We start from the raw sequence: 27,533 nt of genomic DNA on the forward strand, positions 1-27,533 counted from the left end.
CCAAAAAAAATAAAAAAAATCTGTTTCACTTAAAGACAAGGTTTTTATGTATTTAATAAGCTCACCAAAATATACGAAGATCGGTCTATCCGTTTTCGAGCTATCGTTGGCACTGACTTCAAAAATGGCATTTCGAGAAAAACGCGTTTGAAGTTTTTATTTCGGTTTACATTAATAAAAAAATGTATTTTTGGTAAAATTACAATGAGTCATCTATTCCTGGTCCATACAGGAGCTCTTCCGCCGACGCCGACGATACAGCTTGTAAAATGGAAATTTCTCCACTTTGAAAGGTCATATCTCAGCCACCTTAACCCCTTAAATTCTGCAATTTTCTTTATTCTCACATAAAATGAGTTTTTTAACAAGCTGTCTACCTCAAATATCTCAAGTAGCTTTCTTCTACCTTCTCCATGCCGCATGTCTTCCACTCAAGTAGCGTTTACCCCCACAAATACCGAATTGAATTAAGCGGCAAACATCATTGTCGTTTTCATTGCCTTAAGGTGAACGAACAACTTTGTAATGTGAACTATTTGAACCTTAAATTGGATTACCTGCAATCGATTTAATTGTCCTGACATTTGTTTCGTTAACAACTGTCAATGGGAGTAAGAAAAATGTGCAAATTCCCAAGAAATTAGAGTTCTGCAAGGCTTACACAATTATTGTGTGCCATTTGCAATTGGTTGAATAAAAATTCCTACTGGAGTATTTTTCTTAACAACCAATCCCGGTATTATCCACAAAGGAGTGCACTTACAAGCTGCTAACTATGAGCTTGTCATCAGGTAGTAATGCAGGATGTATTGGCTGGCCATGAGATGGGATGTTGTGTTTGGTATTACATTTGTTGTGGTTGTAGTCATCGACCATGTTTTGAGGCAGTAAATAAAATAAAAATGACAGTTTAAGATTTCCTGCAACATCACACACACACACTCAGAGAGTTCTACATAGCACACACAACTACTAAACAAAACACTAAGGCACACAATTTATTTGCCAATGGAATATTTCGATATTCTAGGAAAACTACAACAACTTTCACAACTCAAGCATTGCATTATGGTGGTATAATTATGAAGGATTGTGTTGACAAGAGCAGCAAGGTGGTGGAGTAAGGGGAGAAGAATTACAATCTATGCTCAGAAAATGAAAGCCCCCAAAGTAAAGCAAGCTGTGCCCGGCACGACTTCCCTAAAAGGCAAAAGTTAAAATGTTTTGCCATGGGGACTCTGCTTAGCCTTGTGCTCGGTGGTGCTGACATGCAGCAGATAAAGGAACAACAACTTGTATTGCGCCTCATTCTTTTTCCCTCCATGCAGGAAAGATTCTAAATGGCAAAAACAAATTCTAAGAAGACAATCTTTAATTTCACCAAGGAAATCATACAACTCAATGCCACAAAGTTAGTACAACCAGAGGAAAAAGAAGACAAAGAGATTGCCACATAATCTCTTTTCGATTTCCCGCCATAACCAACAGCAGTTACCTCGCTTCACAACAAGGCTAAGTAATCCAGTTTATAAGTAATATGCAGCGACTTGTGCTTGTTCTTATTCTTATTAAGGGCAATATGCCTCTGCGGCCAAACAATGACATTTGTAAAGGAATTGTGTGACAAAACAAGTAGGGATATAACAACAACACCATTATACTTTACTTTTTTCGTGATAGGAACGAACAACTGTAATAAAGGTTTTCTCTGTGGTTGCTTAAAAGCCAACTTATTACTTTTTCAATAAGGATTTGTAAAAGAAGGCGTAATCAAGGATGTTTAAAATCTTTTTAAGATATCGCATTTAAAGTCATTTTGTAATTTATACTGAAAGTATGGCTAAAACATACCTGTGATGTGATATTGTCTGGAATGGGAAGGGAACACTGTGGCATTCAGTGTGTAGGCGGGGATGCCTAAAATTGTGCCACGGTGGCTCCCAAAAATTTTGACCAAATATTAAATTCAGGACACAAACCAATTTGTTAACTACTTAGTTACCATTAGTTTAGCAACCTTACAACCTATCGTAGTTTTTTTGTAGCATTCGTAGCAAAAATGATCAAAAAGGGCACTAAGTAAATTATTTTAAGTACCAAGTAGCCTGAAAATTATCCTAGCATGATGATTCTCCAAAAATGTTCAACATGCCTTGAGCTTTTTTACTATTTTATTATTTCAATTGATGGTAAAGCTTATTAGATTTACGTTGATCCATTGTCCAGGCAGAATTGTGGACGCAATAAAAGACTTCCATCTCCGAACACTTAACCCATTTAAAGACACTGCTGATTGCAAAATTGACGTAAAACTGGTGTATTTTCGCATATTTTTGTGGTTTTTTGCCTTTTTTATTAATGTATTGTCTATTATCTGTAATTCATGCTTATAAAGTTTCTTTTGTTCTATGCTTTTATTTCCACGCATTTGGCCTAAAACACAAGCAATTTAAAAAAGCAATTATTTGCAATTTTCCATTTTGGATGAAAAACATAAATATGCCATATAAATTTTGTCATAAATGTTACATCAATTTGAAATCTGGAATTGGTTAGGAATATAGAACGAGTATTTTCTCAATTAAAAGCCAAGTGATTATCAGTAAGAGAATACCATATCCTTCAAACTTTTAGGCTTCTTTAAAAGAAGGCCTGATTGCAGGAAAACCATACGTTTTAGAGAAAAAAAATATTTAAAAAAAAATGCTTAAAAAGGTCTCAAAAATATAATTTTCATATACAATTTTAAGTTCTCGGCTCTAAGTAGGTTAAGATACTCAATCCACGTTATAAATATTCATAACCGCGACTTTGATAGCAATTACAACAATACACTGCAAAGTGTCTTTTTTATCCTTATTACTCCAAATTGAGCAAAGAACTACGATGTTTTACAGATTCTAACGAATCGTCGTCACGGGAACTGAGATTATTTGGCAACAATCAAAACTATAGTCTTTCCTGCCTTAAAAACAACAACAATGGGATTAAGGCAGACTATTAAAAAAAATATAAAAAAAAACAAAAACAAGTGAGAAAAGGTTATAGTCGGGACGGTGTCGACTATGTGATACCCTACACCACTACCCCTGTGCATAAGCATTTCACTCATAAACATTTCTTTAGAGAGAAGTTTTCACCAATCTGGCTTTTACGACAAATGACATAAGGCGAACTGAACCAAAATAATTAAAAAATTATAATTGACTACTGTCGACATCTACTTGGACCTTCATTCATGAAATCAAGGGTTCTTAGGTCGAGACTAATGTCATGAAGTTGCCGTAGTCGTTAGCTCGATCTAACAATACATAAAAGTTGCAATGATACTACTCTTGTGGGACCTACGACTTAGCAGTTTACATGTCTTTTATAGAAACAGAGGTATTTGTCATTAAAGTAAAAACTTCAAAATATTAAAATAGTCATAGTTTAGCGCCTTTTGCAATAACTCTGATATTTTACCATTCCAAAGATCACATAATTCAGTTTCATTATTAAACTCTCTCCTTGGAATATGTCCATCGGAAGTAGAAATATCTGAGATGGAAATAAAATTGCATAAATTGGAAATTGGGATATATATCTAGTATAGAATCAAAGATATTCCCATTGAAATAAAACGATGACCTTTTCTCCAAATATGTTTTTTGTCCATTCCGACCCTTGAATATTATCCGACCAATAACAAAATAGGCTTCTTCCTCTGTGATACCCCCATTAACCCTCAAAATTTCTTACGATCCGATCAAAATTTCGACTGTAAAAAAAACTTAAAAAATGGAAAGTATTACCGATTTCGTCATTATAATTCAAATCACAAAACCTACTTTTTTTATTTTTAACATTCATTGTAAGGTTTTGCTTTTGGTATACCCCCTATAGACGCTGTCATACGCTGTCATATTTGGAATAAAACGCACAAAAAAAGAAAATGGGATGTATTATCGATTATTGCGATATCTCACTTATTTGGCCACCGACGCCAACCTACTTTGCCTCATTGTAAAGATGGGATTTTTTACTTGCAGGCTTTGCTTTTGAAAAGTCCCTAACCAAAGCTGTGATATTCGTCATTATAATTAAAATCGAAAAAATGAAAAGATGAGTTTTAATTGCGAAAAAACGTTTTCTTTTTCTCCAAATAAGTTTTTTGTCCATTCCGATCCTTAAATATTATCCGACCATCACCAAAATCAATAGGCTTCTTTCCCTCCGGGACCTGCATCAATACCCAAAATTTGGTGACGATCCGATTAAACTTGCGACCTGTAGCGTGTTTACAAGGTTTAGACGGATAGAGGAGGGAAGGACGGACAAACACAGCCAGATCGACTCAGCTCTCGAGACATTCATTTTGGTATATATAAGTATGGGTCTACGACCGTTATTTCGATGCGTTACAATCACATAGTGGTGTAGGGTATAAATACCCTTTTTCAATTATGATTGTGACTATCAAAATCCAAAATATCAGGAGAATAGAAGATGTGTATTTTCGGAAGAAAAAGAAAAGAGCAGGTGAACCACGAGCGTGGGAAATTAGAGATGTTTTGAAGCCAGAATGAAGTCCGAAACTTGTCCCAGAGTGCAAATCAGCGGGGTATGTTGTAGGAATATTCTCATGCAAAAATGATGAAGGGAATCTGGTAAATGATAAAGATAGCGTACTGAGAATTTGCAAGAAACATTTTATTAAGGCTTTGGTATCAGTGTGTGGTGACGACAGTAATTAATCAGCTAAAGACTAATAAGGCTGAAGGACAGCCAGCCAAATTAAGACCGGAAGTATTGTGTGAACAGCCAAAATTTATGGTAATGAAATACTCGAGTAACATCAACGTGATAAAAAAAAAACTTCTTTAGACTATATCCTTGCTCTACGCCAAATCCTTGCGAAGATCCATGAAAAACCCGCTGACTTCTACAGCCCAATAAGGTGTTCCAAGCAGCGCCTGAGTTTGGTAATCCTGCAAAACCGATACGATTATTTAAGATAATGCTAGAAAAGTTCATACGAAATGCAAATATGTATACTCATATAAAATAGGGTAATGAAGTCTTAACAAGTTCACATCCTTGCATCATATCTTGATAAGTTTTTATTTTAGATTTTATAAAAATGTACATAAAAGATGATTTGATAAAAACCTAACGGGAACGCACTACAATTCTCGAACGAATCTGCCGATAAGGTCTAAAATTTTACCATCGTTATATTTTGACCGAACTTAGTTTAAGTCTGAAGATGAACCATATCGGTCCATTCCTTAAGTTACCTCCCTCACAAAAGTTCGAAAATGTACGAAAAATTTGTGCCCACGATAACTCCTGAAGGCAGCAACGGATTTGGTCCATACTATGCGCATCGTAATATTTCTACGATACATAAATCAGGTTCGAATATGGACTATATATGTCAACTCCTTCAGGTACATCCCACAGAAAATTTCGGAAAAAATGCAGTTTACGGTCTGCTTTCGAATCGCTTTTATCTTTCTTGTAAAAACTTGAATTCGCTGTCGCCATTGAGACGGTGCAAGTTTTTTCAGGGGCAAATTTATGATTCCTGAGAAAATAGTCCGAAAGCTGTAAAAACCCCTAAGGCACCATGAGTACGATAACTCTTGAACGGATATCAACAGATATTTTTTGTTGGAAAGTTGAAATTTTTGGGTTATGGCCGAAACATAGGCGCTATGAATTTTAAATTATATATTTGGACTATATAGTAGACACCCTAAGCATATCCGGTATGCCATATGAATATCCTATAACTTCCCCCGATGACGTAATTACAGCTTAAAGTACTCAAAATATGCAATTTTAACTATATTTGTTGATATACATATATTAATCATAATTATTCCAAAAATGTTTTGTATCGAGCGTACATCTCTTCGATATATTAGTGTCGAAAAATCCACAAAAAATATTTGTTTGTATCCGAAAATAACGAAATTCTGGGTAAAACTCGTAAAAAACAGGTTTGAAAAAAACTAGCCGATTTCAGTTAGAAACAAAAAAAAATTTCGGTTGAAACACTCAACTTTTTCAATTTTGTTGAGCAGTGTTATAAACAATTTAGAAAGTGTACCTCCATTGTAACCATCAGGACTCTTTAAAATTAAATTGTTTTTTTTTATCATTATATTGCTACTAAAAAATTAGCCAATTGGAAGCTTAATTAAAGTTGGTTTATTTTTTATTTTTACACGATTAAAATGGGCCATTTAACGTGAAAGGTTGTACTGCGATGCCATTTGCTCCAGCATTTTTTTATTAACGTAAAACAAAAAACGTATAAGGATGTCTTTGGCGAAGATTCTTGCGATGTGTAAGCTTATTTTAGGATTATTTTTCTTGTCATTCTTGTTAAAACAAAAAACAAAGTTGGTAATTTTGTTAAACTTTTTTCGATATAATGAAAAATAATGTCGCAAAATTGTTTTTCTTTGGCTAATTCATTTACCGCTAATCTCCTTACGACAAACAATAACGAATGATGGATGGGCCTTATGGTATTCTGGAAAAAATGTTTATAGCCTTTTAAAATTATTCTACAAAAAACAATAGTCCACAAAAAATACATAAGAAGATTACCTTGAAAAGACCATCGAGGATTAAACTTCGGTTATAAGGAAAAATTCATATTAAAGATGACTTAACATAACAATGATTTATACGATGAGATATAAACTGTTATTATCCAAAATAAAAAGGAAATTTTTTATTGCGATTAACAAGATCTTTCAATGGCATTTTTGCCCAGACATGGTGAAATTCTACAAACTATGTTTAGAGACCAAAAAAATTAAATTTATTTTACATTAAAAAAGTGTCTTTATTTTCTAGAATTTAATATGATTTCGTAAGGACAATTATAAATTTTTTGTATGTAATTTTATACACAAAATTTCTTGCTTCAAGTTGTTTCCATGAGCGCTCTTCAAATAAACGTCAATAGATTATCGAACAATAAAAAATATCCATGATAGTCAACAATTCCTTCTATGAATGCATATGAATGAATACATACGGAAAATAGTTACCAAATATGTTTATGAATAGCTTTGTAGAGTGGAAATATATCGAATAACAATGGGAATATTGTCAATGCCATTGTAATGGTAAATATCCTTGTTGACAATTGTTTCCCATGTATTGATGCGAATAAGGGACGACTGTATACCATAGCGCTATTCCGCTACCAAATTGTAGTTGAAAGAGGAAAAAAACTTAGCTTCCCATTTCTATGGTTCCCCCCTATTTTTCCTTTATTCCATGAACTCAATGCTGACTGCTGCTGCTTCGCTACATTGCTATTCATCCAGAGAATTGTGAAGAGTCTTCTTATTCTCCAACAATGAAAATGATGCTAAGAAGTGAATAGCTTGCTTGCAGCTTGTAGCTGTTGGCATTATTGTTTTCCTACTGACAATAATAACTGCTTAAAATTGTCAAAAATGTACTTTAGAGTCTGTCAGACACTACCAAGCGACAAAAAAAACAAACTAAGCAAAAAAGGGAGACATCTTTGAGTACAGAATATATTTTTTTAGAGTTAATGTTGCTTCTTTCTTTGTGATTATTTTTCTATTATCGAGAATAAAAGAAACTATTCTTCCCTAAAAGACGAAATTGTTGTAAGTATATGAAACATCATCTTTACAAAAAGGGGTTTATTGCATTTTAAAGCAGTAACATCGACTACCAGTGTTCCCAGAGCAACAATGATATCGTTGATATCATAAACCATCCAACAACAATGACTGGAAAGGATATTTAAAAAAAGGGGAGAACAAATCCGAAATAGGGAAGGAAATGATTTTTTCAATGTAAGCATAGATCAATGACAACAATGATTTAAAATGAGGTTAAACGGATATATTTCTGTAAAACGTTTTTTTACAACTTATTGACAATGTGTTTTGCACTTGAATTAGCAATTTTTTGAATTAACAATTAAAGTTTGGAAAATTTTTACTTTTCACAATGTGTTACCAGCAGTAATAATGATTAGACATCGGATTTTGCATATTTGCATATTTTTTATTAATAAAGATACGAAAATTCTGATTGGACCAAAATTCGTTTTGAAGAAAACTGAATGCAATGACAGGCTCATATTTTTTATTTTTTTGCATATTTGCATATTTTGCATATGCACAAAATATGCAAAAAATATGCAAAATATGCAAAAAATATATTTTGCATATTTTTTGCATATTTTGCATATAAAAATATGCAAAATATGCAAAATATGCAACTAATTTTTTTTGACGAAAATCGTCAAATTAAATTTGGAAATTCATCAAAAAGTGTTCTAAATTAAGTTTATTGTCTTTAAACGTCGATTTCATAGCAGATTATTATGTTATTAATTATTATTCCGCCACAGCAATAAATCTGGACGAAAAGACTTAGAAAATTTCCTATAACCCAGCCTTCTTATTACAACATAAGTTGCTTTCTAATACAAATTTGTTCAAAAACTAAATCAGAAATGTCAAAATGAACTTATCCAAATGTGTTGATAGTTTCTGCTCGGCTAAAATTATCTGACAGAATAACAAATGAGCTAAAAATTAAAACTAAGAAAATATTGAATATTACATAAAATCTCTTATATTTTACTAAAAACATATAACATATAAAAACATATACAGGGCAGTCATGAACATTTCCCTTTGAATTTTCCGCACGGAAAATAATTTTAGAAAGTTAAACTCTTTTAAAATCAGTATTTGTTAAAGGTTGAAAGCTACTAGGTTCGCTTCATGATTCTAGTCGAATCGACAAAAATATTCCCTTTTTGGGCATAAATATGGAAACAAGTAAAAAAGTATCAGTCGGCTTGGCCTACAGAGATATACCCTCAGCCTGTGTATATTGAAACAATTTTTTCCCAAAAAACGCATGTATTTAAGGAATTTTGGGCGTTTGAACTGACAAAAATGTTGATTAGGATTAGAGATCAAAAGTTTTGCGGAGGAGATACTAAAAAGAATGGATCTCCAACCACCTCACACGGTGTCATAGGGGTTTTTTGCAACTTTCAGGCTATTTTCTCAGGAAGTATGGACTTGCCCCTGATGAAACTTATACCGTCGTATGGAGGGCAGTGAATACAAGTTGCTAAAGCAAAAATCAAAGCGATTCGAGAGATGGTCCTAAACTGAACTTTTCCAAATTTTTGTGTGGGAGGTACCCGACGGAGTGGACCAATTGAGTCCATATTAAAACCTGATCTAAGTCTGGTACACGCTCCACGATGGGCAAAGTATGGACCATATCGGTTACTCCCTTCAAGAGTTATCGTGCGCACAAATTTTCCGAACATTTTCGAACTTTTGTGGGGGAGGTACCGGAAGGAGTGGACCGATATAGCTCATCTTCGAACTTAAACTAAGTTTGGGCAAAATATTACGAAAGCCAAAATTTGAACCGAATCGGTTCATCCGTTCGGGAGTTATCGTGCGCTCCAGCCAGCCAGACAGACAGACAGACGGACGGACATTGCTCAATCGACTCCAAATTGTCTGAAACACATTTCGTCCAAACATACTTGGGGTCTAAAACCATTATTTCGATGAGGCACATTTTGCCCGTATGAAAGTGTATATACCCTTCATAGCCTAAAGGCTGAGGGTATAAAAATTGTGAAATTTGGGAAAGGAAACAAATTAGGTACGAAATTTTTATTCATGATTGCACTTATAACTATATTTTAATACCCTAAGGGTATTATGTCTTAGTAAATGAGTTTGCAACATGCAAAGGAAACGAAATAGACCCACAGTTCCTTTTGATTATCTGCATAGATTCGCACTTATCCATCTGTCCAGGTCTTTTTGCAAACAAAGTACAGGTCACATTTATAGACCAATTCGCATAAAAATTGGAGATTTTTTGGCCCTAGGGCGATCCCTGTTTATTTTGGTAAGAATCGATTCAGATTTGGATATTGCACCCACACCACAGGTTTCGGCGGTGTCCGAATTATCAAATTGTCCGGATTAACGAATAGTAAACAAAACAAACTTTTTCTGTGATTAAATAACTCGTGGTAGTTATATAAAACTCTACGTGCTCTGAGTGTTAAAAATAGTGAGATTTTTCTATACGACAATCCGGACATTTTTATTGGCATTGCCCGTATTTGTTCCTTTCCTTACTTTTTACCAATTTACCATGCAACAAGACTCAATTTTCCCAAATTACAGAAAACGCCAATCAGATTGTGAAAGTAGAGCTAGAAATATGACGTTTTTAAAGTATACATCAGGATATAAGCAAAACACGGGACAGGTGTGAAATTTAATTTTTTTTTTAAATTAAGATTCCTTGAAATCTTTGCCTTTTAGGTGTATAGTGCCTTTGGCAACTTTAATGACAATATTGCGGTGAATATTTTTCTTAATATATTTATTTATATCCTAGACAACAAGACTAATGTGTTATAAAATGTGTTATATCCTTCTACTCGATATTTTTTTCTAAATGTTGCTGAAAAAAGTTTTACAGCAACACCTAATTAGTTCAAATTATCGAGTACACGGTCAGGTATAAGTTAATTCATTGTATAATTTCTTTTCTACTGTATTATCAAAATTGTTTTCCTGTAGCAAGAATGAAAGAACTATATTTTTTTAGCATTTTAACTACCACTTTAAATAAAACTTTTTGTTTTTAAAAATTTGAAAACAACAAAACCCGAGATTAAGCTGAAATTATTTTACAACAATAAAATAATACACATCTCAAAAAAACTGCCAAAAGTGAATCTAAAAATAATGCATTACTATTCGCCGAGGAGTGAACATTTCCCAATTCTGCATTAAGCGGTTGTATGCTTACAATATACTTATAAAATTATGTATTTTTTTAGCTTTTTGACCACAAATATAGGACTAAACACTATAAAATATATTCAAATCTAATATGTGGATATTCAAAACGTATACTTCTAATTATAGTTATATCCCAGAACCTTGAATAGTAAATGGACTTTAGTACTTTTTCCCATTTTGCGCTAAAAAACGAACCCTTTAAACAAAAATAGCGATGACTAACTCTAGCTCCTTTATTTTTCTGCTAGACAATTTTGGCCGATTAGAAACTATCACCATATTTGGACATGTTGATTTTGACATTTCTGATTGAGTTTTTGAAATTTTTCCATTATCTATCTACATTTGTGTAGGAAGCAAATTATGTTGTAATAGGAATGCTGGGTTATTTGACATTTTCTCACCTTGTTAAAACTGATTTAAGTCTTGTTAGTCTAGATTTATTGCTGTGGCGGAATATCTGGAGAGCCTCAATAACATAATAATCTGCAAACAACTATGTTAAACGTCAAAAAACTTAATTAAGAATGCTTTTTTGATGATTTTCCAAATTTAATTGACGGTTTTTGTCAAAAAAAAAACACTTGCATATTTAGCATATTTTTTGCGTATTTTGCATATTTTTTGCATATATTTTGCATATTTTTTGCATATTTTTTGCATATTTTTGATATGACCCCAAATATCGAAAAATTGACCCTCAAAACGCCTAGATCCAAAATTTGAGTCCAATCGGATAAGAAATAAAAAACATGCTAAAATCCGATGTCTAATAATGATACAAGACATATCTGTTTTGCTTGATCCCTCTTTTAAGACCAATTAGTTTTCCATAATTTGGTAAAAATGTAATGCCCGTACAAAAAGTCATTGATGATCGAATTAAATGTTATTAGACATGGATAAGGTAAATATGAAACAACTTGACTGTCCAGGTCAACGTACTACGTATTATGGGCAAATATCTGTCCATCTGAACCTGAAATATCCATACTCTTCACAGATAAATTAGAGCCTAACTTCTGGTGGAGTAGGTGGAAAGATATTCACAATTTACAGGATGAGCGATGGATGGAATAACTCGCACCACCACCATGTTGTAGCAAAGCGACAGCATATTCTGCTCAACTAACAAAATTCTTTGAATAATGCAAACTTCACTCAGATGAACTAACAAGAAAAGATTTCCAACCGCATCGATCTTCTTTGCTTCGCCAATTACAGAAAATCGTACCGAAAATCTCAATGGTTTGGCTGTTATATCCCAAAATATCAAAAAAAAAAAAAAAAAAAAAAAAACGTGGATAAAAAACTTCACGTCCAAATGTGGAACATGAGTCCGAAATCTCTGCGAGGGACGGAATAGCAAAAAACTCTTCGTTGGACAGAATACCGAAGTCTCAGGAAATAGAGGTCTATGTGTGAGCAGTAACAAAATTATATGAGACAATGTATTATTTGCATCGCCACAATGGGTAGGTCTTTCCAAAATTTGTAAACACAACCTCTGAATCAGGATTTGCTTGGCGGATAGCAACCCCCCTGTAGTACCAAGCTTCTCTTTAGCATCCGTTCCTAAAATACTTATGTGATCAGTAGACATCGGAATTTTATACAACCCCTATTTTTGGTCGGATTCATGTTAAATTTTGGGTCAGGGCATATTTTTGGCTTCTGATTAAATTGCAATTAAAACATATGCAATATGCAAAATGCATAAATTTTTGCATATGCAATATAATAATAGGTACAAAAATGTTTGTATGTACAATTTTTCTGTTTAAAATTCTTTTCAGACATGTCAATAAAATAGAGAAATGTATAACCACAGCCTCAACCTTCAAAATACCGAAAATCGGGCGGTATCGTTCTATGGGGGCCTGAACATAAACCGACAAATTTTAAGTGGAAAGTTGTTTACCCCCTAGGAAGACTTAATACCAAATTTAATCAGCCATTTTGGCGGGATATTGAGGCCACAACCACAACCTTCAAAATACCGGAAATCGGGGCTATATTAAGACGTGGACCTACACCGACAAATTTCAGGTGGAAAGTTTTATACTCCCAACGAAGACTTTATACAAAATGTCAGCCATTTAGGTGTTATGTTTAGGCCACAACCTTTAAAATATCGGAAATCAAGAGGTACCGTTCTATGGGGGCTAACGAAGACTTAATACCGTATTTCAGCCATTTCGGTGGGGTTTTTAGACCACAAATCATGGTATATACCTATGCATATGGTTTTGCATATGCTCATTTTATGCAAATATGTCAAATATATGTCAGAATATGCAAAATATGCAAAAATTTCAATTGTAGTAAATTGAACAAATACGACATTGCCTATGAGAATTATATGCGACGGTGGTGCAATGATAAGCATGCTGCTTTGCAAACTGAATGCCCGGGGTTCGATTACCAGGTCAGGCTTCATCACATTTTTCAGATGACAAAATAAGCGACAACTCCTGAGTATTTTTAAAAACATACTTTAATAAAATAATAAATTAAATAATAAGAAATGCCTTAAGTCAAAATAATCAAAACAAAGGATAACGACACAACAGTTCAACACTAACAGTACAAAAATAAAAATAAATGAAACAAGTAAAAAAAGTATCAGTCGGATTTGTCGACAGAGATATATCCTCAGCATATGTGAATTGGAACTTTCATCTACGGACAGATCGAATGTATTTAGGGTCTTTTCGGAATTTGTGGTACTTTTTGGGCATTTGAACTTGCTGGCAAAAATGTGGATTAGGATTAAAGCTCAAAAGTTTTGCGGAGGAGGAAAAGGACCGACATAGTGCATTACGGAAGTGTATCTTATTTTGAGAGTCATATCTTCAGTGCGTTATCGTACACCTGTTAGACCAGTATGCCAGAAAGCATGGACTTGACCACGGAAAACATAATATGGCTGTAAACAGACCCTAAACTGCACTTCGACACAAATGTTGAACTTTTGTGGGGGAGCTATCTTAAGGAGAGGATCGATATTGGCCATTTTAGAAATTAAACTAAGTTTGGACAAAATATGACGAACGCCAAATTTTGGACCAAATCGGTTTATCAGTTCGAGAGTTACTGTGCTCTCCACCTACTACATATGGTGTCATAGGGATTTTTTACAACTTTCTGGCTGTTTTCCCAATACGTGTGGACTTACCACTGAAAAAACTTTTACTGTCGTAATTGAGACAGCGATTGCATGTTGCTTCAACAGAAATCAAAGTTAGTCAAGAGCAGGACTTAAAGTGAACTTATCCGAAATTTTGTGTGGGAGGTATCCGAAGCAATGGACAAATATAGTCCATATTCAAACCTGATCTATATCTGGTAGATATATTAGGATGCGTAAAGTATGAACCAAATCGGTCCTTTCCTTCAAGAGTTATCGTGCACACAATTTTTCCGAACATTTTTGAACTTTCGTGTGGGATGTAACTGAAAAATTTAACCGATATGGCTTATCTTCGAACTTAAACTAAGTTTGGACAAAATATTATGAAGACCAAATTTTGGATCGAATCGGCAGATGTGTTCAAGAGTTATCTTGCGCTCCGAGCAATAAACACGGTGTCATAGGGGTTTTTTGAAAATTTCAGGCTATTTTCTCAGGAAGTATGGTTTTGCCCCGGATGAAACTTGTACCTCCGTACAGGGGCCGTGAATACAAGTTGTTACAACAAAAATCAAAACTATTCGAGAGCAGGTCCTAAACTGAACTTTTCCGAAATTTTGTGTGGGAGGTACCCGAAAGCATGGACCGATTGGGCCCATATTGAAACCTTATCCAAGTTTGGTAGAAATTTCACGATGAGCAAAGTATGGACCAAATCGGTCTCTCCCTTCAAGAGTTAAATTTTCCCAGCATTTTCGAACTATTGTGAGGGAAGTTCGAGAGTTCTCGTCCGCACCAGCCAGACAGGCAGACGGACGGGCATTGCTAAATCGACTCCAAATTGTCTGAAACACATTTCGTCCAAACATACTTGGGGCCTAAAACCATTATTTCGATGAAGCACATTTTGCCCGTATGAAAGTGTATATACCCTCGTTAACATAAATGCTTAGGGTATAAAAGGAAATATTATTTTCTTCTTTTTATTTAGTTTTATTTTTTGATTCTTATTTTAATTATTACTTTATAAACGTATGTTTTTTAGCTTATACTAATTTTTTCATTTGAAAAAAATGTCTACTGGTCTAGGAATCGAAACAGGGCATTCAGATTGCAAAGCGAGCACGCTTACCCATATTAGCGTGTTAATAACTTTTTGAATTGGACACTCACAAAAAGTATCTTATGAGTGGAACAGTTATTTCCGAGTGCTTGATCTTTTTGGATAAGAACGCGACTATCGCATTCGTTGGTGCAATCGTATTCAAGTGACTTATTGACCATGTAACAGATATCAAATATTTGCAGGGAAACGCACTGTAGGTCTTTGGTTTGCTAGTTGTTGCGAAGGTGGTAGTATCCCTGCAAACATTTGGAAGATTGTTGGACGATTTTTTGATCGTATGATTCTTCTGCGCTTCTCTTTGGCGATATTTTAGCGAATTTTTATATAAAAAAAAATTATATAAAATTCACGCGAGTAATTTGCCATTCGTAGACGATTCCCAAAAATTATTGTTTATAAGCAATCGCTAAGACGAATCTTCTGCTATGCTTCTTGGCGATCTTTCCACGAATTTGTATTATGTTCCGCTGTTGTTAGTGCAGGCGAATAATATATTCTTCCGAACCCTGATCACACGATTGTTACAAAAATATTACAGAACATTTGTTCCATAGGCCGAAATAAGAAAAGATCCCCATTTCTCTATATTTGTTGCTTCGCACTCAGGAATACCGCGCCATTTCATCTCTTCATCCACTTGTTTGCGGCATCTATTCCTTGGCCTGCCAATTCTGCGTGCACTGCCAAGCGGTCAGTATTTATACGCCTTTTTAGCGGGTTCATCTTCGCTCATTCTTATGATATGACCTAGCCAAGGCAATCCCCGAACTCGATACGTTTAACTATATTGATGTCGTTGTATAGCAGATACAGCTCGTGGTTCGTAGATCTTTCGAAGAATTTTTCTCTCAAACACACCAAGCACTGCCATATCTGCTTGCGCAAGTACCCAGGCTTCGGAGCCATACATCAGCACGGGTAGTATCAGTGTTTTGTAAAGCGTTATTTTTGTTTGACGAGATGTGGCTTTGTTTTTAAAGTGCTTACATAAACCAAAGTAGCATCTGTTGGCCAATACAATTCTTCTTTTTATTTCACAACTGATGTCGTTTATTGTGTTTACGGAGGTGCCGAGGTAGACTAAGTCTTTTACTACCTCAATATTATAGGAACCAACATCAAAAGTTGGCCCAATCTCTATGGACGCATTGCGCGTCGACACCATCAACTTAGTCTTCCCGCCGTTTACCGCCAGACCCACTTTAGCAGCTTCTCCTTCGACCTTCATAAAGGTATCTGTTACTTCTTTTACTGATCATCCCATGATGTCTATATAATCAGCATAAGCAAGTAACATGTGGCTATTGGTGTAGATTGTGCCACTTCTTTTGACGTTTGCCTCTCGTATAACCTTGAATGATGTTGAAGAGATCACACGAAAGGCTGTCTCCTTGTCTGAAACCTCTTTTGGTACAAAACTCTTCGGAGAGGTTCTTTCCTATTTTAACTGAGGATCTCGTCTCAGTTAAAGTCATTTTACAAAGCCGGATGAGCTTTGCGGGGATTCCAAATTCAGACATGGCTTGGAATACCTTTGAACAGCGGGCTGTCGAAGGCTGCTTTATAATCGACAAAAAGGTGGTAGGCAGGGTAAATATCTGGTCATTGGTGGACTTGCCAGGTCTAAAGCCGCATTGGTATGGTCCAATTATCTCGTTGGCCATAGGCTTTAGTCGTTCGCACAATATCCCTGACACGATCTTGTAGGCAATAGGGAGTAGACTTATGCCCCTATAGTTAGAGCATGCAGTCTTATCTCCCTTCTTGTGGACGGGGCACAGGATACTCAGGTTCCAATCGTCGGGTACTCGTTCTTCCTGCCAGATGGTGCTAACTAGCTGATGAATACACCTTATCAGCGTGTCGCCTCCGGTTTTGAACAGCTCGGCTGGTAAGCCATCGGCCCCTGCTGCCTTATTATTCTTCAGCCGATTTATTGGCTGGGCGGTATACATTCAATACCATCTTCTGGGATTGGGACTATGGTATCTTCGTCGTCTTCCCTGCTATTGGATACCAACAGATTTGAAAAATGTTCTTTCCATATCCTGAGTACACTATCTGTAACAGTTACCAAATTACCTTGCCTTGATGCTTGTCTCTTTGGTAGAATTTTCGGACTTCATTCTGGTTCCTGTACATCTCGATTTTTTCACACTCTCTCTTTTCCATCTCCCTCTTTTTCGTGCGAAAAATACGTTTCTCCTCTCTCTTTTTCTCCCGATATCTCTCTCGTGCGTTACGCGTTGCTACGGATTGTAAAGTAGCCCTATATGCCGCATTTGTCATTTGGTGGAGGTCTCTGGTATCCAAGTATGGATTTTGCGGCTGTTTGCATGGAGTGGGCAATACTTTGCCATTGTCCTGATATGTTATCGGGACGAGGAGTGCTTTGATTAAGCGGTTGGGCTAGTTGAGTGGAATATGATGTGGCTATCTGTTGTGATTGTAGAATGAAGCGCAGAGAAGATGTAAACAAACTTTGTCAACCATACTGTTGTACACATAACCTAATCTTAATATTCAATATGGAGACAAAGAAATTTCGAAAGCAACCGCATACCTGAATAAATATCCCTCCGTCATTAGGCCCAACTTTAAGAGGAAAATAATAACAACTCAATCACAATATTCTTAATATATAAAACACAAACAATCACCATTAAAAAAACGACCGCTGTTTAAAACTTATGCAGCAACAATACAGACAATACTCAAGATTTTAAAGAACTCTATAAGTTTGACTTTATCAGTCAATCTATGTTAACGAACATCAAATCAAGAAAAAAAAAGGCAAACAAACAAAAGAAGAATAAACAAAATATGCGTTCAAAGCAAACACAAAACTTTGCATAACTGCAAACAAACTATTCTATAAAATATAGAAAGAAGATGAAGAGAAACAAGCTACAGCATATTGTATTTCAATAAACTTTGAACTATGGTATAGAAGGGTGGGTCTTTAAAAGTGATTCACCTTTCAATATTTTATTGGTGGTAAGCAGAAAAAAAATGAAGGAAAACCAAACAATGATGAATATGAAAACTATGGTAAAAGTATTATTATAAGTTTCTCTTTTGAACAGAACCAAAAGGAAATATGCATATATTCGAATTTTTCAAATATTGCAAAACTTACAAACAAAAGCCTTCAAAACACACACACACATATTCACAACTGAATTCATAAACATATTTTTATTCATATAAGACCTTCTATCTATATCTAGCTCTCATCACTATTCCAACATATTGAAATATTACCTGTGTTCTACAAGATTCAGTTTGTCGACGGGAAGGTATGCAGGATACAAGCATAAATATTTCCTCCATTGTTAAAGGAACTCCTCGGAAGTAAGAAACACACGTCTTCACAAGCAGACACTACTATCGACGATAACAAAGGCAATGGTGTGCGTTTACAAAGCAAAGCTTTTAGAAATGCAAATTATGTGGGTGGGTGGATGTTTGATGGCGGTGCTGGTTGTGCTGTTGACAGACATCGGACGCCACATTTCAGTTAAAATGGAACAAACGAACGAAGGGAAAGACCACTCTCGTTTGGTCACTTTTACATGACTAATGCCGGCAATAACCATGAGACATTATTTTATAAAATTCAATTCATCTTCAAAAGCCATAAAAACAAGCGTTTGGCATTACTTCACGTCAGCAAAGGATATATTCAAATTACGAATATTCAGAGTGGGGGATGTTGTGAGGAGATCCAGAGGTACAACTGCAATAAAAGTGCTTTTTAATTTTGGTTTATTGGCCAAATCACAAGCACAAAATGCAAACCGTTTTAAGCACAGTAGATGCAAGCGATACAAATCGAAAAAAGTTAGCTCTTTGGCATGTGGCGTGGATAAAGGGAAAAAAGAAATAATCACAGATACCACCGGTTAGATTAAAAGACTGACTGGGAAAACTGACAATGATCGACTGCACGGCAGTGTGAGTAGCCACCGTGGTGCAGTGGCAAATCCGCCTTACTCAGAAGGTCTGCGTTTCAATACCTGACGAGAAAGAACGTCAAAATTTTCGTCGGTGGCAAATCACCACAGTGTAATGCTGGGTTACCTTTTCTGAGTATTTCTGCCACAAAAAACTTCTCTACAAGTTGAGTCGTAAGACACGCCATCGTACACGGCTATAAAAAGTAGGTCTCATATCATTGAGCCAATATAAATCAAGTCGCAGTGATTGATATCAGATAAATCTACCTTGTCCCTTCGGGAATGTTGTGGGAACATATCGTTCATTTACTCAAAGAGTGTCACATCTCAAAAAATCAAGTTTCAAGAAAAAAAAACGAGTTTTAAGTTGCCGATTGAATTTTGACTTCCCAACTCAAAAAGATTACTACACAAAAAATAAAATAACCACTTAGACCATCTTTTGGAAGATCTAGCCAGATATCAGTGATAAATTTCTGTGCCAGATCAAGTAGTATTTGAAGTGTTCAGTGCTTCATACACTCAACAAACTTTTTTGGTGATTTATGCTAAACTCATAGAAAATAACCTGTAAGTTGCTGAGTTTTACAGATATCAACATGCAAATTTGACACATGATAAAGTAGAAGTCGTAGAAAAAATATAAATTCAAATATAAAATATAAATCAAAAACGCATTTTTTGAGTTATGCAAGACATGTAACAGACATCCAAAAGCATCTACCCACCCGCAATAAAATAACACGGAGGTCTTCTATCCTATAGAATCCTCCTACGGAGGTCTTCTATCCTATAGAATCCTCCTACGGAGGTCTTCTATCCTATAGAATCCTCCTACGGAGGTCTTCTATCCTATAGAATCCTCCTACGGAGGTCTTCTATCCTATAGAATCCTCCTACGGAGGTCTTCTATCCTATAGAATCCTCCTACGGAGGTCTTCTATCCTATAGAAGCCTCCTACGGAGGTCTTCTATCCTATAGAATCCTCCTACGGAGGTCTTCTATCCTATAGAATCCTCCTACGGAGGTCTTCTATCCTATAGAATCCTCCTACGGACGTCTTCTATCCTATAGAATCCTCCTACGGACGTCTTCTATCCTATAGAATCCTCCTACGTAGGTCTTCTATCCTATAGAATCCTTATACGGACGTCTTCTAACCTATAGATGTCTCCTACGGAGGTCTTCTATCCTATAGAAGCCTCCTACGGAGGTCTTCTATCCTATAGAAGCCTCCTACGGAGGTCTTCAATCCTATAGAATCCTCCTACGGAGGTCTTCTATCCTATAGAATCCTCCTACGGAGGTCTTCTATCCTATAGAATCCTCCTACGGAGGTCTTCTATCCTCTAGAAGCCTCCTACGGAGTTCTTCTATCCTATAGAATCCTCCTACGGAGGTCTTCTATCCTCTAGAAGCCTCCTACGGAGGTCTTCTATCCTATAGAATCCTCCTACGGTGGTCTTCTATCCTATAGAAGCCTCCTACGGAGGTCTTCAATCCTATAGAAGCCTCCTACGGAGGTCTTCTATCCTATAGAAGCCTCCTACGGAAGTCTTCTATCCATTAGAAGCCTCCTACTGAGGTCTTCTATCCTATAGAAGCTTTTTACTGAGGTCGTCTATCCTATAGAAACATCCTACGGAGGTCTTCTTATCCTATAGAAGCCTCCTACGGATGTCTTCTATCCTATAGAAGCCTCCTACGGAGGTCTTCTATCCATTAGAAGCCTCCTACGGATGTCTTCTATCCATTAGAAGCCTGCTACTGAGGTCTTCTATCCTATAGAAGCCTCCTACGGAGGTCTTCTATCCTATAGAAACATCCTACGGAGGTCTTCTATCCTATAGAAGCCTCCTACGGAGGTCTTTTATCCTATAGAAGCCTTTCACGGAGGTCTTTTATCCTATCAAAGAATCCTACGGATGTCTTCTATCCTATAGAAGCCTTTTACGGAGGTCTTCTAAGCTATAGAAGCCTTTTACGGAGGTCTTCTATCCTATAGAAGTCTCCTACGGAGGTTTTCTATCCTATAGAAGCCTCCTACGGAGGTCTTCTATCCTAGAGAAATCTTCTACTGGGGTCTTCTTTTCTATAGAAGCCTCCTACGAAGGTCTTCTATTTTGAAGAAGCCTCCTACGGAGGCCTCTTATTTTGTGGAGGCCTCCTATGGAGGTCTTTTATCGTATAGGTATCCCCTACGAAAGTCTTATATCCTACAGAAGTCTCCTACGGAGGTCTTCTATCCTGCAAAAGTCTCCCACGGAGGTCTTCTATCCTATACAAGCCTTCTACGGAGGGTTTCTATGCTACGGAGGTCTTCTTTCCTAAAGAAGCCTCATACGGGGGTATTCTATTCTATAGAAGCCTCCTACGGAGGTCTTCTATCCTATAGAAGCCTCCTACGGAGGTCTTCTATCCTATAGAAGCCTCCTACGACGGTCTTCTATCCTGTAGAAGCCTCCTACGGAGGTATTCTATCCTACGGAGGTTTTCTATCCTTCAGAAACCTCCTACGGAGGTCTTCTATCCTATAGAAGCCTTTTACGGAGGTCTTTTATCCTATAGAAGCCTTTTACGGAGGTCTTTTATCCTATCGAAGCCTCCTGCGGAGGTCCTCTATCCTATAGAAGCCATTTACGGAGGTGTTCTAAGCTATAGAAGCCTTTTACGGAGGTCTTCTATCCTATAGAAGTCTCCTACGGAGGTTTTCTATCCTATAGAAGCCTCCTACGGAGGTCTTCTATCCTAGAAAAGTCTTCTACTGGGGTCTTCTTTTCTATAGAAGCCTCCTACGAAGGTCTTCTAATTTGTAGAAGCCTCCTACGGAGGCCTCCTATGGAGGTCTTCTATCGTATAGAGATCTCCTACGAAAGTCTTATATCCTATAGAAGTCTCCTACGAAGGTCTTCTATCCTGCAAAGGTCTCCCACGGAGGTCTTCTATTCTATACAAGCCTTCTACGGAGGGTTTCTATGCTACGGAGGTCTTCTTTCCTAAAGAAGCCTCATACGGGGGTAATCTATCCTATAGAAGCCTCCTACGGAGCTCTTCTATCCTATAGAAGCCTCCTACGACGGTCTTCTATCCTATAGAAGTCTCCTACGAAGGTCTTCTATTTTGTGGAAGCCTCCTTCGTAGATCTTCTGTCCTATAGAAGTCTCCTACGGAGATCTTCTATCCTATAGAAGTCTCCTACGGAGGTCTTCTATCCTATAAATGCCTCATATGGAGATCTTCTATCCTATAGAAGTCTCCTATAGAAGATCTTCTATCCTATAGAAGTCTCCTACGGAGGTCTTCTATCCTATAAATGCCTCCTATGGAGGTCTTCTATCCTATAGAAGTTTGAATACTTCCTGAAATATGGACCCCCGGTCAGTGTGGAAGTTATAGTCCAATATCCTTTCTGTCTGCATTTGACTATTTATTTGAGTCATTTATACTGAAACGTCTAATGGCTCTAATTGAAACTAATAGAGTCCTCAAAGTCTGGCAATTAGGTCTTAGGATGAGTCACTCGACGTCTTAGCACTTTATGTCTTCTTATGGCATGGGACGATCGCAGTGACGTTAAACTTTGCCAAGGCTTTTAACTCGGTCTGTCCCAATAGAATTTTGCACAACCTTTCTCAGGGAAATGAACTTCATGTTCAAGGTCGTAGACTCGCTTTCAAGCGGCCGATCTGTTAGAGCAGGGGTTCGTCAGGGATCTCTTGTGCATCCCATAATCTACATTATTTTTGTCAGCGACATACTCGAGCCCCCTGCTAGAGGCTGGTTAACAGTTATTACCTGTTGATGTCATCTGGACTATAATATCTCGTCCGAATGCTCACCTAGAAGTTCTACAGGCATAAACATATCTCTGAATGGGTTCTCAAGCTGAATGTTACCAAGTGTCCAGCAATTGTGTTAGGGGAAAAACAAATGTATAATTTTAAGTATTTCCGTTCAGTCCAGAAAACGGGTTGGGTGCGAACTTAAGATAAGACATCTTGGCTTCATCTTCTGTGAAGGGTTGGAGCTTGTGAAGCATACTACTATGTGGAAAGTTTGGACAAAACTGCACACTTTTGTGTAGGCGGTATAGTCCACTTTGGAACTTAATTTTATTTTGGAGGAAATAGTAGCTTGTCTAAAAAATGGTTCAAATTGATTCCTCCGTTCGTTCCGAAGCTGATATTATGTTACCCAAATCAACCTTCTTCGATCCAAAACACAGTGCTGGCTGACATGACTGAGAAATGGCTTTCAATAGCATTAAAAAATTTAAAAACAAAAAGCAACAACAACAAATGTTTAAGAGGATCAGAAGGAAAGACATAACAACGCGCAGCAGGACATATTTTATAGTAGATTTATGGCGTTTAGTTGGCGTACCACCGAATGACTAAATAAATGGATTGGATATGAATGTTTTGCAATAGAAAAAATAGGAGGAGGAGGAGGAACACAAGAAGAACAAAACCAAAAACAAGGAAAACATCCAACGGAACCGGGTACGGAAATCACGCAAATGTTAAAAGTTTACGTGCAAATGTCAAACTAATAAAAGCATGGTGGAAACATGAAGCAATGGCCGGACCAGAGAATGAACGAAGAAAAAAACGGAAATGGCAGAAATTGTAGTTAAATTGTAAAATAACCACATTTTATGGAGGATGAAAGGAAGGCATTGTGAGGATTAATTTTTTGTCTATGGCTTTTCAGCGCTTTTTGTTTGAAAGAAAACATTAAAAGCTATTAGCAGGTGATTTTCGGTCCACAAAAAAACTGAGAAACCCAAAAAACCATTAAGATTAATCTTTTGAAAATAAAATCGGGTACAAACATGACAGTTGGTTTACTGAAACAAGAACCATTTATTTATGACAGTTAAGGAATTAAAAATGTGTTTTTTAACAAGTAAATAAAAGAGCACTTATCTCAATATGTTCTTTCATGTTTTTGATTATTAATGATTATTAATTTAATTATTAATTCGAAAACGAAACTGGAAAAACAAAAAATATTTATTTTTATTTTTTTTCGATGTTTTTCGATTACTGATGCTTTGTTAAACAATCTTGATTTTATTAAATTCATATTAAATTTTGTTTGGCAGATAAGCGAGGTATGTGCATATCCACAGTTTTCAAATAAAAATAGTAATAAATGCACGAAAGTAATTCAATCATTACTCAACGTTTTTAAGTAAATCTCTAGGAACAATTATTTCACTACACCCTTTGTTAAATTGTATTTCAATATTTCCACACACACATTAAACTCCAACAATTAAGAAGTCATAAATTTTGATTTCACACGGCAACGTTTCACTTATTACTCCCCCCAACTGCCATAAGACAACAATAAAGTCATTTCAATTATACGGCAACAATTCCAGAGATAACCACCACACACAAACGTAACTCATAACTCTACACACTACAAACCACTTAAATGATGATAAATATGAAAATAACTTCCAGGCAAGTTAACGTGCGAGTCGAAAGTCCTTAGCACTTGTTATCTCTGCAAACACCTTGATTTTGCAACGTTACCACCACCACCACCATACGACCACACATCATCCATATATATACCTGCAATACCGGCGACGACTACCTCCGTAGCATACATACATAATATTTGCCATAATGATCTTAACTCGGTTAGTAGCAGCAGCAACAGTCATTCGTTTGAGGAAGATGAGAAGAACAAAGCGCTCTTTAAATAAATGTTGCAGCAGTACAAATTACGCACTTACATAATTAGTTATTATTTCATCTGTGATGAAAGCAAGTAAATGAATAACTCATTTCACTCTAATGAATGGAGGGAGGGAGAGGAGTGTATGAAGGAAGGTAATATAACAAGAATATTACCTGTAACGAGTTATGGTTTGTGGGGCATTAAACAGAACAAAAAAATATTTATAATAATCCTTTCAATAGCAAAAGTCAGTGGTCTATTCAGACATGTAAGAATGTTACCCAGCAAACATTCTGGTTTCAAGAAAATCACTCCAGTGTTATTGGCACCCATGTCCCCACCTAAGGCCCATACATATAATGTATGAGACTGCCGAGTTATGGGTGCCTGCCTAATGTGTACACACCGCCGATGAGTTATATGCCTGATGTTAGCTCTTTTATGGTGCTAAGGGTTTTTAGTACTGCGTAATTACAACGGTAAAACGAGGATAAGAGGAGATTGCCACAGTTTGCCAGACGTGACGATTGTGGTACGTGGTCTGATAAATGACGTGTCCAACCAAGCATCTCGTCATTCCACTTGGAATAGCTGATCAAAGAATTTACCAATCACCGCTTCAAAGAGCTGTCCAGTCCCTAAGATACTGAGGGGTTGAAGAGAGAATTTTCCGAGTGTGCTATGTCGTATTAGATCTCTCTCAACAGAGGAAGTACCTCCACAATGTACCATGAGCGATATTGCAGATGTCATCCGAAACAAGATGTCAACCAAAGCGTGGACCACACGGAATCTCGATGGCAATGCTCAAGCAACTGGATGAACCCAAGGTTGAGTATTTGACAATTGTCCTTAACCCACTTAGAGTCGATATTTTTTTTTGGGAGAAAACATAAAATTGTATATTAAAATTATATTTTTGAGACTTTTTATTCATTAAAAAAAAATACAAAAAAGTCGACTTTTTGAATTGCTTGTGTTTTAGGCCAATTGCGTTGCAATTCATAATTCAAATGAAGCTTTATAAGCTTGAAATGGCAGACAACAGACAATATTATAACAAAATGCAAACTTAAATTTTTGCAACCATTTTGTGGCCTTATGTGGGTTAATATACCGCTAGCCACCTAGGTATATTGTACAACAATTACATGTTGTCAGGAATCAGTTTGTCAGTTGCACAACATCAGCTTGGATTCCGGAAAATGCACAGTACCGCAAGCACGGTGACCATTAACTAACTTTAAATGAAAGGTGCTTAAACCTGGGAAGTTTTTGAGGATTCTGAAACTACAATGTTCATAGATGGAAAAAATCAAAAACAAACAAGCAAAAAAGCGTTAAGTTCGGTCGGACCGAACTTTTCATACCCTCCACCATAAAATAATTTAAACAATTTTTGGTCGAGTAACTTTTGGACAACTGGAACCGCAAATGACAAATTACATCTAAATCAGCTAAAAATTGGGAAGTACCGTTTTATAGCGGTTATAACAAAACATGGACCTATGTTGATAGTTTTTGATGGAGATATTTTGTTACCTATGGGAATCTCAAATGTCAAATTACTTATAGTTTGGTTGAAAAACGTAGGACAAATTCTAGCTAGTTCGGTTAAAAATTGTAGCTAAAGTGTTCAAAATACCGAAATTCAGGAGGTGTCGTTATATGGGGGCTATACCAAAACACGGACACGTAGAGGTATAGTGACCACAGAGTACTTCAAATGACAAATTGCAGCTAGTTCGGTTAAAATTTGTATGTCAAATCCTGAAAATGCCGAAAATTGGGAGGTACCGTTTTATATGGGCTATATCCAAGCATATACCTATGTTGGTGTTGGCCACCACAACTTCGAATGTCAAATTACAGCGAGTTCGGTTAAAAATTGTAGGTAAAATTCTCAAAATACCGAAAATCGGGAGGTACGGTTATATGCGGGCTATACCCAATTGTAATTCGTAACATTTCATTTGTAATTCGAATTATTCCATTTGTAATTCGAATTATTCTATTTGTAATTCGAATTATTCTATTTGTAATTCCAATTATTCTATTTGAAATTCGAATCATTCCACTTGTAATTCGAATTATTCCATTTGAAATTTGAATTATTCCATTTGTATTTCGAATCATTCCATTTGTAATTCGAATTATTTCACTTGTAATTCGAATTATTCCATTTGTAATTCGAATTATTTTATTTGAAATTACAAAGGAAATCATTCGAATTACAAATGGAATAATTCGAACTTCAAATGGAATAGTTTGAATTACAAATGGAATAATTCATATTACAAATGGAATAATTCGAATTACATATGGGATAATTCAAATTTCAAATGGAATAATTCGAATTACAAATGGAATATTTCGAATTACAAATGGAATCATTTGAATTAAAAATGGAATCATTTAAACTACAAATGGAATAATTCGAATTACAAATGGAATTCTCAAATTACAACTGAAATGTTACGAATTACAAATAGAATTCTCGAATTACAATTAAAATAATTCGAATTACATCTGAAAAAGTTGTAGTTTGTCGTGGCAGCTGACGCTCCTCAGCTGCAATAGATGGGGGATGTATTTCGAGGTCTTTATTCACACTATAATTGCTTAAGGCCTTGGCAACTGCATCCGTGTAAATACTATTTAAACCTACTTGATACGCTTGTTGATCTAGGGGTTCTCTCCTGTATCGTTGGACCTCTCCCTCTAGAGCATGGATATCCTTCCAGATCTGCCTGTATGTGTCGGG

At 36.1% G+C, this 27,533-nt stretch overlaps 1 protein-coding gene across 3 annotated transcripts in view; it reads right to left on the reverse strand.

Moving 5' to 3' along the window:
* LOC141402496 (palmitoyltransferase app-like) overlaps window positions 1–27,533 on the reverse strand; it is a 490,233-nt gene that overhangs the window by 318,955 nt on the left and 143,745 nt on the right. The window lies entirely within an intron of this gene.

Source organism: Musca autumnalis, unplaced genomic scaffold (genome assembly GCF_047663935.1).
Source record: "Musca autumnalis isolate F117 unplaced genomic scaffold, ASM4766393v1 scaffold_4, whole genome shotgun sequence".
NCBI classification, from domain to species: Eukaryota; Metazoa; Arthropoda; class Insecta; order Diptera; family Muscidae; genus Musca; species Musca autumnalis.